General features: G+C 41.5%; 1 long non-coding RNA gene and 1 other non-coding gene across 2 annotated transcripts in view; both read left to right on the top strand.

The window, feature by feature from the left end:
- Nucleotides 1-135, top strand: LOC117196658 (small nucleolar RNA SNORA61). The gene has a single exon (XR_004476946.1). It is a non-coding gene; the product is annotated as a small nucleolar RNA SNORA61 (small nucleolar RNA).
- Nucleotides 136-1,006: 871 nt separating this feature from the next.
- Nucleotides 1,007-15,304, top strand: part of LOC125960955 (uncharacterized) — a 34,063-nt gene continuing 19,765 nt past the window's right edge. The window contains exon 1 of the long non-coding RNA XR_007471156.1: nucleotides 1,007-1,101. This is a non-coding gene — a long non-coding RNA (uncharacterized LOC125960955). The remainder of the gene's footprint in view (nucleotides 1,102-15,304) is intronic.

Genomic DNA, 15,304 nt, shown 5'->3' on the forward strand with positions numbered 1-15,304 from the left:
ACTCTACCCAGTCCCCTTTCCCATTAGATCTGAACACTGCTCTTAGTGGTCATAAAGGGAGGAATAGTAGGAATGAAGCTGTCCTCACAGTGCTTGTAGTCTGCTATATAGCATGTGGGCTAGTTTCAAACAAGGTGTAATTCTCTTAGAACTTGTTTCCTCCTCCCCTGTAAAATGGCATAATCTTAGGCTTAAAGGGAGGCTGTATGTGAAGCTTGGGCAGTTGGTACAGTGATTGCTGACTGGTATTTCTGTATTTGGGAGGGATTTATCAATGGCTTTCTTGACTCTTGATTGAAAGTGTTCCTTTTTCCTAAGATCTGTTACCAGTAAAGCTGCATTCATCTGTGACTGTGGATCTATAGAGTTGGGAGGGAAACTTTATGGGAAGACACAAGCTAAGAGATAATAGGCTCTTTTATGTGGAAACCTTGACCTTTTGTGGGTTTTTTTGTTGTTGTTGTTGTTAATGTTGGTACCTGGCATATAAGTGAACCAATAAAAGACTCCTGGATGTAAAAAAGAAAGAAAGAAATAGAACTCCACCTTTTTTCTTATGACCCTTTGTGTGATCCCGATCATCACAGCTCCCCTCATCATTGTCTTGGATTTTATGTTTGTCAATTACTTGCTTTTCTTTATAATTTGACTAAAATTGTATCCCACAGAAAAACGTATTGAATAGTTTTGCATGTCTTTGGATTCTGTATATGTTGTTTTCATACTTTGTTTTCTTCTGTGCCTTTCTTTAGTTAAGACCTTGTGTTAACCTTGTCTTTACTTAAGACCTTGTCTTAACCTTGTCTGTTGTCTTCACAGGAGTATTCCAAGACCAAGCGTAAAGCTATAGTAATTTTTGCTGTTTTATTTATTTATTTATTTTTATAAAGAAATAAATTTATTTATTTTCAGCTTCGTTGGATCTTCGTTGGTGCGCGCGGGCTTTCTCTAGTTGCGGCGAGCAGGGGCTACTCAGCGTTGTGGTGCGCAGGCTTCCTGGACTAGGGCTCGAACCCATGTCCCCTGCATTGGCAGGTGGACGCTTAACCACTGCGCCACCAGGGAAGTCCCAATTTTTGCTGTTTTATAGTATTCCATTTAGTAAGTGGTCAACAACTTATTTCTCCAGTATTCTGTTAAGTGACTTATATGTAGGTTGTTTCCAGTTTTTGGTATTATAAACAGTGGTGCTTTGAGTCAGCACATATCTTCTGGGGCACATGTGCCAGACTTAGTTTTGGGTTCTATACATGTAATGCAATGTCATGTCATTGCATGAGGAATATTGCTCTACTGTTCTTTTTTTATGTTTTTGGGTTTGGTATAAGGGTGTACCTGACCTCATTAAATGAGTTGGGGCAGTGTTTCCTCCTCTTCCACTTTCTGAAAGATATAGTTTAAAGTTGGTTTTAATTCTTCTCTAAATATTTGGCATAACTTTTCAGCAAAACCATCTGGTCTAGAGATTTTGGGGAGAGTTTTAAAATTCAATTTTAAATTTATTATTTATTTATTTAAAAAATCTAAGTACAGTCACTATTATATGTTTACAGCTCATTTTTAAATGAATTTATTTATTTGTTTTTGGCTTGCTGGGTCTTTGTTGCTGCATGCGGGCTTTCTCTGGTTGCAGCAAGCGGGGGCTACTCTTCGTTGTGGTGGTGGGCTTCTCATTGTGATGGCTTATTTTGTTGCGGAGCACGGGCTCTAGGCGCGTAGGCTTCAGTAGTTGTGGCACATAGGCTTCAGTGGTTGTGGCGCACAGGCTTAGTTGCTCCGTGGCATGTGGGATCTTCCCGGACCAGGGCTTGAACCCATGTCCCCTGCATTGGCAGGCAGATTCTTAACCACCACGCCACCAGGGAAGTCTGCAAATTCAATTATTTAATAGTTATAGGGCTGTTCAAATTATCTATTTCATATTGGGGGAGCTGTGGTAGTAGCTTTTTGAGGAGTTGGTACATTTCATCTAAGTTGCCAAATTTATGTGAGTAGAGTTCTTTATAGTTTTCCCATATTACCCTTTGAGGTTGTTTTGCCAAAATTGGAATATTTTCGGTCATTATTTGTTCGGATACTTTCCAGGCCCACACTCTTTTTTTTCCCTCCTGGGATCCCATGATGTGAACGTTAGCTCTTTTGTTATAGTCCCACAGGTTCTGGTGGCGTTGTTCACTTTTAATGCTCTATTTTCTCTCTCATTCAGATTGGATAATTTCTATTGTTCTTTATTCAGGTTCTCTGACATTCCCCCCTCTGTTGGCTCCATTCCCCCCTCTGTTGGCTCTGCTTTTGAGCCCATCTAGTGAGTTTTTAATTTTGGTAATTACATTTTTCAGTTCTAGAATTTTTACTTCGTTCTTTAAATCTTCTGTTTCTTTGATGAGTTGTACCTTTTCACTTGTTTCAAACATGTTCATAATTGCTCATTGAAGCATTTTTGTGATGGCTGCTTTAAACTCCTTGTCAGATATTCCAAATATTGGTGTTCATGTCTTCTGGTTTCCTTTGTTTTTTTTGTTTGTTTGTTTGTTTTTGCCACGCCACGTGGCTTGTGGTATCTAGTTCCCTGATCAGGGATCAAACCCAGGCCCCCTGCATTGGGAGTGTGGAGTCTTATCCACTGCACCACCAGGGAAGTCCCTGATGATTTTTTTGATGCTGGACACTTTCAGCATTTTCATGAGACTCTGGCTCTTACCCAAATCTGCTCTTTTTAGCAGGTTTTCTCTGACACCACACTGGCAAAGGAAAGGGAGATGCTACCTCATTACTGCCAGGTAGGGTGGAAGTTCAGGTTCTCCATTCGGCTTCTGTTGACTGTCTGGGGATGGGCAATGGGAGAGGTGCCTCATTCTAGGGAACTGGGGCGGCTGTCAGGTTCTCTACTGGACCTTCAATGACAGCAGCTTGGCTGGGAGGGTGAGATGTGTGTGTTGCAGCCTGGTGAGGGGAAGTCTAGGCTTCCTGTTGGGCCTTGGCTGACATGGGTGAGGGTGGCAGCACACTTTTTTTCTGTGGAGCTTGGCTGGAGTAGGGTAGTTATTGTCTAAAAGTTTTGTCTTACAAGGCTGCCCCTTTCCTCATCCTTTGGCTCAGAAGAGCAGGCTTCTCTTAGCACCCATTGATGTTTTCAGACTGCTGCCTTCTCAAACACCCAGTGTAGAATACATGAGGCAAAAAGAAAACCCGGGTGCCCAATGTCATGTCATTTCTTGGGCCCCAAGATCCCTTCTTGGTCTGCTGTTTTCTCTCCACCTTGTTATGTTTATTTATATAATATTCAGGATGTTTAGCTGTATTTAATGGGAGGAATATGAAGCACACCTTCTTTATCTTGTCCTGAACTGGAAGCTTTGCCTTTGGTTTTGAAAGGTATTTTTGCTCTCTCTGAAATTAGAGTCTGACAGTTTTTTCTTTCAGGACTTTAAAGATGTCATTCCACAGTCTTCTCTGTTGTATTGTTTCCGGTGAGAAATTTGATGTCATCCTTATATATGTTCTTTATTTAACATGTCTGTTTTTCTGGCTAAGATTTTTTTTTAAATCACTTGTTTTGAGCAATTTGATTCTGATGTTATTTGGTGTCGTTTTTTTTGTTTTTCTTTAGGTTAGGGTTCATTGAGCTTCTTGGAACTGTAGGTTTACAGGTTTTTTTAAGTGTGGAAAGTTTTAGGCCATCGTTTTGTTACCGAACAGAGTTCGTGTGCCTGATGCACAGTGAGGCCAAACAAATCAAAATGTTGGAGTTTGGAGCAGGGAAAGGTTTATTGCAGGACCAAGCAAGGAGAACGGGTGGCTAATGCTCAAAAGCCCTGAACTTCCCTATGGTTTTAGGGGAGAAGTTTTTATAGGCAAAATTTGGGTGAGGGCTGCAGGGTGTGTGACTTTTTTGATTGGTTGGTGGTGAGGTAGCATAGCTGAAATTCAGTGTTTGTGCGCTGGTACCGAATTGAATCTTGGAGACAGAGTTTTGGGCAAAGTACAAAAGAATAGCTTTATTGCTTTGCCAGGCAAAGGGGGCCACAGCAGGCTAATGCTCTCAAAACTGTGTGTCCAACCCAGAGGTGGTAGTGAGGAGTTTTATAGTAATGGTTCACAGAGGAGGGCATGATCAGCTTGTGGATGTTCTTCTCATTGGTTGGTGGTGAGGTAATTGGGAGTCAGCATCATCAAACTTCTGGTTCCAACTGGTCTGGGGTCTACGTGCTTGTGGGCAGCATTCCATTAACTTCTTCCACCTAGTGGGGGTTTTGGTATCTGCAAAACAGCTCAAAGATATTGTTACGTGTATCCCTTGATGGGGAACCAGGACCCTGCCCCAAGGCTGCACTATTGTTTCTTGACTGCTCCTTCCTTGTCTGAATCCCCCCCCTTCCCTTATTAGCAGTTGTTTGAACCTGCCCTTTGGAACTCAGGGAAGGTCATGGAGGCTGAATGAAGCCTATTTCCTACAAATAAGAAATGGGGGACACAGAAAGACTTTTGTGCCTGGGAGCCCACAGAGTCCTGCTCAGTTACAAAACCAGGATCAGATTCCAGAACCAAGAGATTAGAGTAAAGAACATCATCCACCTGGAGTCTGAAGTTCATCCCCTGCCCCCTCAAGCTGCACCACATGGCTTGTGGGATCTTAGTTTCCCAATCGGGGATTGAATCCATGCCCCCTGCAGTGGAAGCAAGGAGTCCTAACCACTGGACTGCCAGGGAATTCCCCCAGAACCTGTCTTCAGCAAATTAAAATAAGAATCATCTGCAAAACACGTAAAATGCAAATTCCTGGGTGTCTCAGTAGGTCAACAAGAAGCTCAAATGATTCTGCTGCAAATGAAATATTGATTGTAATTTGAGAAATACCAATGAGACTATCAGAAAGACCAATTTAATGAAGAATCAGCAGGCTCCTAGGAGATATATTCTCTCGTTTTAGGACGGATTTTTTTTTTTTTTTGGTGTGGACCATTTTTAAAGTCTTTATTGAAGTTTTTTTTGGCCCCAAGGCATGTGGGTTACTAGCTCCCTGACCAGGGATTGAACCTGCACTCCCTATGTTGGAAGCCAAAGTCTACTGGACAGCCAAGGAAGTCCCTAGGACAGATCTTAATATATGAATGGAGATTGGGGTTATCTACCAGGAGTAGAGCCATACCAGATAGATCTTTAGCTAGTCCTATCTGAAAAAGTGGTTGTTGATCTGGTATAGTTGAGAGGGAAGGCTGGCAATTTCCCCCTTAGAACATTTGGCTTTTGTAGACACTTTGATTGTCATGACTACGGGCAGTACTATTGGTATTCAGTGGATAGAGCACAAGGTTGCTGCTAAACATACATTGTGCAGGATAGTCCCCCAAACAAAAAAATTATCTGGTCCCAAGTGTCAATTTTGCTGCTGTTGAGAAAGCCTACTCTAAATCCTGTGTTACCTGAAAACTGGGTTCTCCTCTTGGTGGGTGTTGAGCCAAAAGACACAACCAAGCCAAAGATCGGGAGAAGGAAGGATTTATTACTTGCAGCAAGTGAGGAGAACACCGGGGATCTTTCCCAAAGCAGTGTCCCCCTAAACAGCAAAACTGGGAAAGTTTTAAGCTAAGGGTACATGCATATCCTTGAAGGGGCTTGAACAGGTGAATTCGGCATAGAATTGGGGCACAGGGTGAGAAAGTCCAAACTTTAGTTAATTGAAGTTGTGAAGGTCAGAAAAGGTCAACATCATTATCCCTTAGGTTCCAGTTGATCTGGTGGTTGAGCTCTCGAGCGGGGTTTAAATTCAGCAAAGCAGTTCAAGAAAGTGCCTCAAGCTAATCTTTGTCATTGAAACAGAACTGGGAGTCTTTGCAACTGATTTACTATCTCTGTTATTGTTATCTCTCTTGCCTGATAACAGGTTGTTCTTTTGTTCCCTTAAATCATTATTACTGAGACCTGTTCAAGGGCAAGCATTGTGGCCAGGCTTAGATTCCAAAATGGCTTAGGCCAAAAATGGCTTCTCTTAGGACAAGAAAGCCATGCCTAGTTCTTTTTCTCCTGGGGTCCCCTACCCAATCTTCTTACACCTGGACTAAGAAAAGATCTTGGAATAAAGAGAAGAGTAATTGCTGGCAAGATTTAAGAGACATGGCTAAAGTAGTTCTAACTCATTTTCTTTGGGAGTTGCTACCATTAGCAATACCCACACCACCACCAAAAGAAATACTAAGCTTTGTGGCAAGAGAAGGATTAAGGGAAGAGTATACAATGGCCCAGGAAAGCCCCAGGAGCTCCCCTTACATCCGTGCTGTGAAGACTGATCCACGTTGATGACTATTTGCATGGTCTTGGAGGTCCTTGTAGAAAGCGACCAGCAAGGAGAGCTTGTATGTGTAAAGCACTTAGGTTTATGAAGCACTTATACATTCCTTAGCTTCTTTTCCTTGGGAGGTAACCAGAGTATATCAGTTTCTTGTGGCTGATGTAACAAATTACCACACTTGACAATTGAAAACGATAGAAATTTATTCTCTAATAGCACGGGGGGCTAGAAGTCTGAAATCAAGGGTTTGGTGGGGCTGCAATCCCTCTGAAATCTTTAGGGGAGAATCTGTTCCTTGCTTCTTCCAGCTTCTGGTGGCTGTCAGCATTTTTTGGCATGTAGTAGCAGTATCTCTCTCTGCTCTGTCTTCTTACCAACTTATGTGTATGTTTCAAAACTCCCTCTACCTTTCTCTCACCGGCAAACATGTGATTGCATTTATGGTCTACTCAGATAATTCAGGATAAGGTTCTCCTCTCCAGATCCTTAACTTAATCAAGTCTCTTGCCATGTAAGGTAATATTCATGGGCCCCAGGGATTAGGATGTGAACTTTTCCTTCAGAAGAGTACAATTCAGTCCACTACACAGGGCAACAGCGACCCCCATTTTACATTATTTTACTAGGTCACATGGCTAATTAATTGTGGAATTTGGCTTTAAGCCCAAATCTTAGTCCCATCTTTTATGACTATACTGTAAATCATAACAAGAAACAAGAGTGAGAAAAATAATAGCTAAGGCACAAAAGGAGAACAGAGGAGAAATAGAGAAGTAGAAAATAAAATTAAATTGCAGACTTGAGATTTTGGACAGTAAGACAAAAGAAATACTGCTGTGAAAAAAGGCCAGTAGATGAGCCCAGGGGCAGTTGCCATTAATGAATAATTACTGCCCTCTGGGGGTTTTCTTTGTCACCACACCTGTGGGTTAATGTTTCAGGCCGGGAACTATCTACAGTGGAGATAATGCTACCATTTACTTAGAACAGTGGCTCAGTGCCTTGCAAATAATAGCATTTCATCCTTGGAAGGCACCATAGGTACCAGCCATGGTTATCAGTTAACATTTTTGTGCTTAAGTTCCATAAGGACTGTTGATTTGATATTTTTATAAACCTTGAAAATAGTTATTTGCCAGATGACTAATACTCTCAAACAGTAAACTGTGTAGCTCTCATTTTTTCTACTCCTTGTGTACCGAGAGAGAATACTATTTTCATACTAGCTGTTATCAACTTTGGGTGCACTTTAGAATCACCTGGGGAACTTTAAAAACCATGATGTTCCTGCCCACCCCAGATCAATGAAAGAGCAACCTTTAGGAACAGGACCGAGAGAAGGGGTACTCAAATTTTTTCCTACTAGTTTTTAATTTTCACATTCACATTTTAAAATTGATACCTAAAATTTTACAAGTTTAAAGAGTTGTAAAGTATTAAATTTCTGGCATATTGTAAATATTGACTTCAAAAGATAAAAGTCACATTACTTCTTTAAATGTAAATAATAGGTTGTAATTACCATGGTGCAACATGTAATAAACTTCTTACCACTGGGAAATTTCCCACCATTCTTTTCCATTCCACTCCCTCCATAGAATTTTATCCTAATAATATATTTTCATGCTTTAGTGTCTTTTATGACCGTCTCATAATTCTCTGGAGCAAAAATATGTATATAAATTTGGATTGAACTTTTAAGATTTCCTGTGTCCACAGGCTTTAAGTACTTAACGGTTCTGGATTGTGGGATCATTATAATACCTATTAAAACATAATTAATAAAAGCAGCATTAATATATTACAGTTTTAAAAAAAATTATTGGAGTATAGTTGATTTACAATGTTGTGTTAGTTTCAGGTGTACAGCAAAGTGAATCAGTTATACATGTACATATATCCTCTCTTTTTTTAGATTCTTTTCCTGTATAGTCCATTACAGAGTACTGAGTAGAGATCCCTGTGCTATACGGTGAGTCCTTATTAGTTATCTGTTTTATATATAGTAGTGTGTATATGTCAATCCTTATCCCCCAATTTATCCCCTCCCCCCTGGTAACCATAAGTTTGTTTTCTACATCTGTGACTCTACTTCTGTTTTGTAAATAAGTTCATTTGTAGCCTTATTTTATTTTATTTTATTTATTTATTTTTTTGCGGTACACGGGCCTCTCACTGCTGTGGCCTCTCCCGTTGCAGAGCACAGGCTCCGGACGCGCAGGCTCAGCGGCCATGGCTCACGGGCCCAGCCGCTCCGCGGCATGTGGGATCCTCCCGGACCGGGGCACGAACCCGCGTTCCCTGCATCGGCAGGCGGACTCTCAACCACTGCGCCACCAGGGAAGCCCTGTAGCCTTTTTTTAGATTCCACATATAAGCGATATCATATGATATTTGTCTTTCTCTGTCTGACTTATTTCACGCAGTATGACAATCTCTAGGTCCATTATATTACAGTTTTGAGGGGACAAAACCTAAATTTCCTTCACTAAGTGAGAGGATAGGGATTTACCTGGTGGTCCAGTGGTTAAGACATGGGCTTTCACTGCTGTGGACCAGAGTTCGATCCCTGGTTGGGGAACTAAGATCCCACAAGGCATGCAGTGCGGCCAAAAAAAAAACAAACTTATATATACATTAGTATGGATGAATTTGAAAAGCATCATGCTAAGTGAAAGAAGCCAGACAAAAGAATATATACTCTATGATACCGTTTCTATAAAAATCCTAGAAAATGCAAACCAAATCTATGGTGATAAAAAGCAGGCTTGTAGTTGCTTGGGGCTGGCAGTGGAGGGAAGCACGGATTGCAAAGGGTTATTGGAGAACTCTTAGGGATGATGGAAATGTTCTGGAACTTAAGTGTAGTGGTGAGGTCACAGGTGTAATCATTTATCAAAATTCATCGAATTGTACAATTTAAATTATACATCAATAAGGTCGACGAAAATGTATTCCAAGTTGTTGTTTTTTTAAAATATTTATTTATTTATTTGGCTGTGCCAGGTCTTAGTTGCAGCACGCAAACTCTTAGTTGCAGCATGCGGGATCTAGTTCCCTGACCAGGGATGGAACCTGGGCCCCCTGCATTGGGAGTGTGGAGTCTTAGCCACTGGACCACCAGGGAAGTCCCTGTTCTAAGTTTTAATAGACAGTAAACAGTACACTTTTATTGGAAATATGCAGAAGAATAAATCCCTACTCAGGAATTAAAAGAGACTAAAAGTCTCTCTTTATCTCTCTCTCTTTTTTTTTTTGGCTGTGCTGCGCTGCTTGCGGGATCTTAGTTCCCTGACCAGGGATTGAACCCGGGCCCTTGGCAGTGAGGGTGTGGAGTCCTAACCACTGGACCGCCAGGGAATTCCCAAAAGTCTCTCATTTTTGAACCAAAGCCTATTTTGAATAATAGGCTACTGTAGATTCACACCTTCCCCCACCTCCCCATTTCCCTATCTGATCTCATTTCCTGTTCTACCCCTAACTCACCTCATTCCACTCATGTCTCACCCATATATGCACATTTGTGGGGTGTGCTTCTCTTCCTTCCTTTAAGTCTTTTCTCAAATGTCATCTTTCCAGGGAAGCCCATTCTGAACACTCTCTGAACTGGTAGTCTCCATCCCTATACTCCCATCTTTTCTATCCCTTCTTATTTTTCTTTATTCTGTAGACATTAATTCCTTTAAGTACTATATAATTTACTCATTATGTTTAGTATTTATTGCCATTAGTATATAAACTCCATGAGGGCAGCAAACTTTCTTTTGTTCTCTTTTGTACCTAGAATTGTGCCTGGCCCATACTCAGCCCTTAGTAAGTGTTGAATAAAAGAATGGATGAAAGTAGACTTAAAATGGAAGGCTTTCAGGTTAATATATATTTGGGTCAATAGGATCTCTCCTTGAACATTTTAAACCCTTCTCGGGATTTCTTTGGGGGTACCCTGTCTGAAACAAAAACAAAACCAAACAACCTTCAGTTCGAAGAGGTTGACTTATTGTTTTTGAGATAAAACAAACAGGTTATATGGATTTCCATGGTGGTCCAATGGTTAGGACTCTGCGCTTCCATTGCCAGGGTCATGGGTTCGATCCCTGATTGGGGAATTCAGATCCCACAAGCTTCGAGGTGCGGCTAAAAACAAAACAAAACAAAAAACAAGCAGGTTATGAATACTATGGAATTCAGGAGTACTCAGTATAGCCATCTGATGAAGTAACACAGGGTCTTGGATTCTCCAAAGCTCAGTGCTCACTCTTCTTCCTCACAAGGAGAGTGCCAGACTTAGGAGGAAAAGTAAATTTGAGGGAAAGTAAATTTAGGATGGTTGTATAGGAGTGTTGAGGTGCCCAACTTGAAGTAAAATACCATTATCTGGGGGAACAAAATTCGTACAGCCTCTAAATAGATGGTTCTTCATATGAACTGAAAGAGCAGACCAGATGTGAAGCAGAATAGGAGACATCTCTGAAGCAGGAGGGGTGCGGCCAAGGATGTTGAACTTCCTACGGGGCTTTTGTTACATTTCTTTAAAAAAATTTTTTTTTGGTATTGTAATTATTGGTTGGATTTTATTTTCCATCTTGATATTTGTTTTCTTTTTCTTTCTTTCTATTTATTTATTTATTTTTTTTTGCCACACCGTGTAGCATGTGGGATCTTAGTTCCCTGACCAGGGTTCGAACCTGTGCCCCCTGTAGTAGAAGCATGGAGTCTTAACCACTGGACCGCCAGGGAAGATTACATTTCAGCTCTGTTACATTTCAGCTCCTTCCTTGTATAACATGAGAACTTTGCGCTTTCAGTCACATCACTGAAACCTAGTTTCTCAGAGCCTTTAATATTTTCCAAAGCAGAGGAACCTCCACCTTTGACACAAAAGTGTCATAGCTTAGGTAGATTTCTATACTATATATGTTAAGCACCCAAAATCTGTACATGGACATAAAAAGTCAGAACTGGGTCAGGAGAAACTGGCCCAGCTGTGAGGTTATTGTCAGCATTTAAAGGGCCTACTGAACTCTGGAATAGATCAAGTAGACAACAGTCTCTAGGAGGTCAGACCCATTAGCCCAATTAAGGGTGGGATGAAGATGAAATGTACAGTATTCAGAGGGAATGGAGACAACAGGCAATACTCAGAGACAAGTAGAAGCAACAGTTATGCCTCAGGAAGCCAGTTCCTAGGTTTCTAGGGCAAAGGCTGGGCTGCATGTCAAGAAGGGTGGGGTGCAAGCAAGGACCCCAGTTCCAGCAGAACTATCAAGGCACAATGTCGTTGTAGGGACTGACCTGGAGCAGTGTGATATGTAGGGAGGATTCTTCTGAGAGCTCTGGGGAGGCCACTGAGCATTCAGATTTTGAGACCACTTAACTCTTGAATTAGATAGTATGGGGAGATTTCAGTTGAATATGGATTTCAATTAGGGTCAGAAGTCTAACTTTGACAGCAATACTGAGAGTCAAAATGGCGTTGTGAGAATAGCACTTATAGTCTTGTTTGAAGATTAAATTAGTTATAAAGCATTTAGAACAGTACCTTACATAGTGAGCACTACTTATCAGGAAACGGGTCTTATGTAGAACAAAATTTTTGAAAATGCATTGTCTAAGTTCTCACTCATTTAGTATGTAACATTGTACTTTCCTGAATAAAATATAAATTTACGGGACTTCCCTGGTGGTCCAGTGATTAAGACTCTGCTCCCAATGCAGAGGGCATGGGTTTGATCTCTGGTCGGGAAACTAAGATCCCACATGCCGCATGGCACGGCCAGAAAAAAAAAAAAAAAAGTATCTAAATTTAAGAAGTTGATATTTTAAAAGTATTTATTTCATTTTTGGCTGCTTTGGGTCTTAGTTGTGGCACATGGGATCTTTGTTGCGGCACACGGGATCATCCTTATAGTGCACGGGCTTCTCTCTAGTTGTGGCCCGTGGGCTCCAGAGCACACTGGCTCAGTAGTTGCAGCACATGGGCTCTCTAGTTGTGGTGCGCGGGCTCCAAAGTGCATGGACTCTGTAGTCGCAGCACATGGGCTTAGTTGCCCTGCAGCATGTGGGATCTTAGTTCCCTGACCAGAGATGAAACCCGTGTCCCCTGCATTGGAAGGCAGATTCTTAACTACTGGACCACTAGGGAAGTCCCCAGAAGTAGATTGAGTAATTTGAACTTTTAAAATTGTAAGCGAGGGCTTCCCTGGTGGTACAGTGGTTAAAAATCCGCCTGCTAATGCAGGGGACCACGGGTGCGAGCCCTGGTCCGGGAAGATCCCACATGCAGCGGAGCAACTAAGCCTGTGCGCCCCAGCTACTGAGCCTGTGCTCTAGAGCCCGCGAGCCACAGCTAATGAGTTCGCGTGCCACAACTACTAAAGCCCGTGCGCCTAGAGCCCGTGCTCCGCAACAAGAGAAGCCACCGCAATGAGAAGCCCACGCATCATAACGAAGAGTAGCCCCGGCTTGCCACAATTAGAGAAAGCAGCAACGAAGACCCAACGCAGCCAAAACTAAAATAAATAAAAATTTTAAATTGTAAGTGAAACTGTGAATCTTGATGGATTTGAAAAATATTACACGGCTGATGAAAAGAATGATGAGAGTGGTATAAGAAAAACGTATAAATGTTGCATATGTGTTTACACTTCTATTTTATCTGAATCACATCTAAAAATAACAAAAGAAGTTAAGTAAAAAACAAATGGCAAAGGACAACTAATGAAGGAATAGATTTAAAGAAAAGAAATAAAGGTAATCGACAAAACAATGAAGCTACGATACTCATGCATTATGCGCGTGAACTACAGTATGTATAATACGTAGAAGTGTATGAATGATCATTTAAGGGAATATCTATCTCATGTTGTTCACTGAGAAGAAAAGTGTCATCATCTAAATAGAAGTAGTTAAAACATCCTTAAGCCATAAACTGGGAAGCCAATTGTTTTGTGCTCATAAATCCAGATTTCCATCTGTGAATAACTCTGGGTGACCAGCAGTTACCTCTGTTGGATTTCCATTTTAATTATTAGAAAATGATATAGATAGCCTCAAGCTCAAAAGGACCAAAATATGAATATTTGTGGAAGGGCTTGTTTCTGTGAACAAATTTGTCAGAGAACAATAGCCAAATTTTAGGGCTCTTTTGAGCTTGAACTGGAGGCTAAATGGGTTGGCTGGGTTCCCCTCTCATAGATCCTCATCGATTCAGCACAGTGAGAAGACTTTAGTTCATCCCAGATGCTGGTTCTCTGGTTACTATAGCACAGTTTCTCAGAGACTGGACCAAGGATCTGCTGCATCAGAATCACCTTTTGTGCTTGTTAAAAAAAAAAATGCCAGTGGGCCAAAGACCTTAACAGATACCACACCAAAGAAGATATACACATGGTAAATAAGCCCGTGAAAAGATGCTCCTCATTATACGTCTTCAGGGAAATGCAAAATAAAACAATGAGATATCACTACGTAACTACTAGAATCTGAAAAGGCTACATACTGTATGATTCCAACTACATGACATTCTGGAAAAGGGAAAACTATGGAGACAGTTAAAAGATCAGTTTCCAGGGGTTAGGAGGGATAAAAAGGTAGAGCATAGAGGATTGTTGGGGCAGTGAAACAGCTCTGTATGATATTATAATGGTGGATACACATTATTATACATTTGTTCAAACCTATAGAATGTGCAACACCAAGACTGAACTGTAATGTAAACTATAGACTTTGGGTGATAATGACTGATGTGTCAATGTTCGTTTATCAGTTATAACAAAAGTACCACTCTGGCAGGGAATGTTAATAATGGGGGAGGCTGTGCATGAGTTGGAGCGGGAAGTATATGGAAAACCGCCATACCTTCCTCTCAATTCTGCTGTGAACCTAAAACTGCTCTAAATAGAAAGTCTATTTATTATTAATTAATTAATCATTTATTTGGCTGTGTTGGGTCTTGGTTGCTGCGCGCGGGCTTTCTCTAGTTGTGGCGAGCGGGGGCTCCTCTTGGTTGGGGTGCACGGGCTTCTCATTGCGGTGGCTTCTCGTTGCGGAGCGCAGGCTCTTGGTGCGTGGGCTTAGGTAGTTGTGGCTTGCAGGCCTTAGAGCACAGGCTCAGTAGTTGTGACGCACGGGCTTAGCTGCTCCGCAGCATGTGGGATCTTCCTGGATCAGGGATCGAACCCGTGTCCCCTGCATTGGCAGGCGGATTCTTAACCACTGCACCACCAGGGAAGCCTAGAAAGTCTATTTAAAAGACAAAAATCCCTTCCAATTCCAGGGTCCAACCCCAGACCTACTGAGTCACAATCTCTAAGGATAAATCCCTTGGGACTTCCCTGGTGGTCCAGTGGTAAAACTCCGTGCTTCCACTGCAGGGGGTGTGGGTTCGATCCCTCATCAGGGAACTAAGATCCCGCATGCCGCGCGGTGGTGCAGCCAAAAAAAAAAAAAAGGATAGATCCCTTAAATTTTCATTGTCAGCAAGTAACTCAGATGATTCCTATGCCCACTAAAATTTAAAATGTACTTCACTAGAGGACATAGATATGCTTCTTCCTCAGATGAGGCTGCCCAGTTCAGGAATAGCTCAGTACCCAGCTGGGTGAGGTGAAGGCATCAGAGGCTGACAACAAATACTTCCTTCCAGCAAATACTCTTCCCCCCTCTTCCTTGCTTTATCAACCTCAAATGGTCGTGTAATACACATATTATTCTGTAGCTTGATTTTTTTTTTTTGCTATTGTTTTGCATTTAGCAATGTATTGGGACATAGAGAACGTTTTTTTTTTTTAACTGCCCTGTATTCCACTGTATGGCTGTACCATAACTTTTATTTATTTATTTATTTAAAAAATATTTATTTTCTTTTTTTATTTTCTTGATTTTTTAGCTGCGTCAGGTCTTTGTTGCGGCGCTCTGGCTTCTCTCTAGTTGCGGTGCGCAGGTTTCTCTCTAGTTGTGGCGTGCGGGTTTTCTTTCTCTAGTTGTGGCGCACAGGCTCCAGGGTGCATGGGCTCT

Source organism: Orcinus orca, chromosome 14, assembly GCF_937001465.1.
Source record: "Orcinus orca chromosome 14, mOrcOrc1.1, whole genome shotgun sequence".
Classification (NCBI taxonomy): Eukaryota; Metazoa; Chordata; class Mammalia; order Artiodactyla; family Delphinidae; genus Orcinus; species Orcinus orca.